The 4,865-nt window shown below is 34.8% G+C and overlaps 1 long non-coding RNA gene across 1 annotated transcript; it reads left to right on the top strand.

Annotated features, from left to right (window-relative positions):
• The first annotated feature begins 1,007 nt into the window (after positions 1-1,007).
• On the top strand, positions 1,008-1,623 carry LOC117338837. Its single transcript, XR_004535049.1, has 2 exons — positions 1,008-1,059; positions 1,529-1,623. It is a non-coding gene; the product is annotated as an uncharacterized LOC117338837 (long non-coding RNA).
• Positions 1,624-4,865: the final 3,242 nt, after the last annotated feature.

The raw sequence follows: 4,865 nt of genomic DNA, 5'->3' as shown, positions 1-4,865 counted from the left end.
ATCTCTGTGTGATCGGCTGAAAGCGGAGTGAGAGTTATTGGGGCACATTGCTTTAACAGGTTTATATGGAATGGCTGACTGTTGTAGAATTGGCTGTACTAATGAGATAAAACCTCTCTGTGTCCGTTACGAATTTCAGTAGACCGAAAGAAGTGTTTTATTATATTTTATTCGCAATTCTTAATATTTTTTTGTTTGTTTGTTGTATTTGTTTTTGTTTTTGTTTTTTAAGTTTTTACATTAAATTTATTTTTTAATAGTCTTACTGGTTCCTATATAATCTTAAGGTCGGAAATACAAATACATTAATAACAAAACCCATTTCAAGGTATGTGAAACGTGTATTTTCAGTTTTCATATACATAAAACAACTGTTAATTCTGTAAACGTATTAGTATTTGAATTTAATGATTCCAGTTGCTGTCATCAATGCTTCTGAAATTGTATCATTTTGTCTTAGGGCAAAACCCTTTCTTTTAAAAGATATTGTCTTAAGCCATAACACATATTCATTTCTTGTCAAGAGGGATGCATATAAACAATTGTACGTATTTTGCATCACAAATTTAACCTTAAGGAACCAACGCCGAAGCTGACGCCGTGGTGACAACTAAGCTCTCCTCTTCCAGAGGCAAGCTAAAAGGCATTACTTTCGTCTGTTTAGTACTTTAACTGCACAATAGGAGTATTACGAGAAAACAATTGTTTGAGGTCTTCCCATGCTTTCCATTGTATTTAAATAACTAACAATCGGCGAACAAATAAATGTGTAATATAACACTTAATGACGCATTATCAGCCCCATCGGCTGTCTAATTGAAATAAAGGGAAATTACTTTACCAAATGAGAATAATTAAGACTGTTACGGCCTAAATGTAAGTTTCATGTTGAATTTATTGTTTAGTTTCATTTGTGGTAATTTTGTAAAGATTCCGAAAAATACGGTTATCCGGTTTCCGGTTTTAGTATAGACGAATATTATGGGATAGCGTTATCCAAGCGCAGCACACGTTTTGAGTATGAGAAGATTCGTTCGGACTATCGTAGGATACGATACGGTAACTAATTACTGTTGAATGATTTGAATATGATTTATGCTTGTTTAGGAATCCATGTCATCATGTTATAATGTCATTTTGGATAATTCGGCTAATATATAAATATGTTGGTGAACCATAGACAGACGACAAGTTCCCTCGTGCATTCTAGTCTATTACTTGATTTCTGTTGTATTTGTATGCTATGCTAAGATTGATACATTTTGCTGTTTAAACCGCTATAAATGTGTAAGAGAAATAGTATTGTATTTTGCTATATTTATAAGGTTCGGTTAAATTCATTCTGGGCCGAAACGTCCTAGTCTTGTCAAGTCATGTAAATATTGTATACTGGAATAGTAGAGGACGAGTTGTCTCGATCTCATCTACAGATCAAACTCGTCATGTGTTATAGATGATAAGGCATAATAGTAACTGTTACGTGTACTTAGTTAATTAGTCTAATAAGTACTGTTTCTTTTCGTTACAGTCAATCTATCTACGTAGAACTATCACTGAGTCAATACACCTGTACTATACTTGTATGTAGTTGATGTCAAAGATAATAAACACAGATGAAGCCAGGAAGATGGAATTGACCTCATTTATTATTACGATAGCCAGAGCGATTTCGAGGCGTATTCGACGCCTATAAAGACGATGTCAATTGTTACTTTTACCTGACATTTTAACTATTGTTTATTATTTATTTTTGTTTTACAAAATTGCGCAATAAGATTGGTAGGTTGCGTAACATTTTCAAAACGTCTAAACGATTCAGAAGATTGAATATATACATGTATATATATAGGTTCATGGAAGTAGTCACATTTTATTGTAGAAATTATCTTTAATATTTTTCGTTTTCTCAAGTTTGCCAATCTGTCCGGTAAATGATTAGAAATAACATTTATGTTCTTTATGTAATTATGTATTATGTTGAATAGTTATATTATGCCAAACACAATACCAAGAGCATAAAATAAATACTCCTCCCCAACAAATAAATATTTGTTTGAACCAACGTGACATATTCCGTGGTGTAAAAGGCGTATCTCATCTACTCTAGGTTGGATGCAAAACACACTCAATGTGAATAATTATAGTTTATGAATATCTAGAGAATGATTATATTTGCTCATATGAAGAGAGCTTTGAGATGTTTATAAACGATAGGGCGTATACGTGCATTATTATGACGTTAATATGTCTATTGATTTCCATACATTTTAAAGTTCTTGAAGTGTCATTAACAACGCGTCATTATGTGGTATCTGATTTCAGATACCTTTGGGGGAATTCCAGATACAATATAAAATGTCTAACGAACTATGGTATTTGTATAATATCGGCGTTGCTTATTCTCATATTTGCATATGCTTCAAGAGTAGGGGTCGCGGTGGCCGAGTGGTTAAGGTGTCCCGACACTATATCGCTAGCCCTCCACCTCTGGGTTGCGAGTTCGAAACCTACGTGGGGCAGTTGCCAGGTGCTGACTGTAGGCCGGTGGTTTTTCTCCGGGTACTCCGGCTTTCCTCCACCTCCAAAACCTGGCACGTCCTTCAATGACCCAGGCTGTTAATAGGACGTTAAACAAAAACAAACCAAACAAACCAAAGTATGCTTTTCAAGTCTGTATGGAGATTATTGTATAATCCACTGTACCTTTTCGTGAGATCATTGTATAAATTCACTATACCATTTCCTCTTCTTATTTACGATATCTAACATCTGAATATTCCCTTCTTTTATTTCTGACCACATGCTCTCTTGTTATACCTCACCATACCACGTGATTCATATAACACTATGATTATGTTTTAGCAATACATTGCTGTTTGCTCAACGCAGAATTGTCTGCTGCAGTCATCATTTGTCATCAGTTTTCCCAAAGATTAAAAAATCAATATTTGATTATATCTTTTTCTTTTCTTTTAAATGTTCATGATGTTATATTGCCGGCATGATGTAACGAGCACTGCTGCCATTTCTCAGCAGAAAGGTCGATTTTATTTGCTCGATGTCAGAATGAATTTGTCATATATTTCAACTTCTTGCGTTTTTCTTACTGCTGAATTACTTATTATATCTCTAAAGCACCACCAGGCGCATCATCACTCGGCATCAGAAAGAGGTGATGAGGAAGGTCCGGGATAAGATGCCTCCAGCAATTTTAGAAAGCATTATGTAGTAAACATATATCAGTAAAATTAGCAATTACTGGGTAGTACCTACCATAAAAGTCCATGTAATTTACCCCGAGCATCACAAATTTGACCCTGTGGCGGCCAATTTTGAAGGTGGATCACCAGAATCCCAGTATATTAGCAATTCAGTCGTTTCCCTAATGTTGTTTCAGGTACTACAAACCAACTTCAAGGATGGAAAAGGTTTGGAAATTCTTTATCAGCATAAATAATTAATATACGAAATGTGTTAATACCAGACACAAGCAAATACTGTTATTGTAATATAAAAAATACAATTGTGTATAGAAACTGCCACAAATTAGCAGTTTAGATAAACACACATGTATGTGTGTGTGTTAGTGCATGTATTGTCTTCACTTTCAATTTTTATCATTATAACAATAAATCCTGAACATGGTTTTGAAATCTAAAATGGTCTCCTCGTAACAATCCCTCTATGAATAGGTTGAGTTGCTATATTGATGAAGAGCATGGTATCCAGGCCATGAAACTATTTTAGTTATGCTTGTCAACACTAGACACATATTTGTTTTAACCAATGACAATGTGTGTCGTTGTGGCTGGTATTTGGTGATCCTGTAGTGTAAAATCATAGAACATCTATTAACAGCATACTCAACGCTTATCTTAACAGCTTCTGAATATCTACAACTAATCATGTTTGCTCAATTCAGAGGCAATTGAGATATTCAATAATGATAGGGCGACAATGTACATTGTTTTAAGTTTTAAGATGTCTATCGAATTCCATAGATATTATAAGTTTTTAAATGAGTTGTACTTTGTTTAAACAACATTTAATACCTTGCAGCGAAGCAAACGGAAACAAGGACAGGGATATGCTATATAAACAGAGATATTGTCAATATACAGTTATATTGACAATATACAGAAATATGGTCAATATACAGAGATGCTCTGTTCTGAATGCAATAAAACAACAAAATATAACGCAGACTTTTGCAATAATTTATCGACATTGACTTGCTTATATCTAGCATCCTGTCGTATTTCTTTCAAATACCTTGAAGGAATAAGTCGGAGAGACAATAGAAAGTGTCTAGCATTATAATGTTATTGGCACACTGTGTTATCAGCGGTGGCTTCCATTAACGTTTGGTGTGTGGCAAGACATCATTGAGGTTATTACATCAATGCTCTATATTTTTGCCGTCTTTTATACCATGATCTCGTAGACAGTCTCCATTTGTTGCTCGCAAAATGATCTGTTGCTACCTTAATAATACCATGCGATGCAAATATCGCAATTGCACTCATAGCACCGTCTTCAGGTAGTCGCAAACCTCGAGTTTTTTGTTGTTTTTTACAGTGAACAAACGGAAACAGGGACAGGGATATGCTAAATAAACAGAGATATTGTCAATATACTGTGGCGGAATCGGTTTTTAATAAGTTATTAAATTAGGAAATTTACCCCTTTGTTTGGTCGTGTCATCGTATTAGACATGTAGGGGGAATAGTTTGTTACCTTTTGGTTCCATTTTTGTTGTTCCGGATGTTATTATGGCCATATAATCCCGGTATTTTGTTGCAGTGCGCTTGTCGCCTGTTTGCTATGCCTACTTCGCCGCCATGCTGGCGTAAGTGGTCTTATTT

The sequence above is a fragment of the Pecten maximus genome, chromosome 12, assembly GCF_902652985.1.
Source record: "Pecten maximus chromosome 12, xPecMax1.1, whole genome shotgun sequence".
NCBI classification, from domain to species: Eukaryota; Metazoa; Mollusca; class Bivalvia; order Pectinida; family Pectinidae; genus Pecten; species Pecten maximus.
Note: the sequence above shows the minus strand (reverse complement) of the source record. Positions and strands in the feature narration are given on the sequence as shown.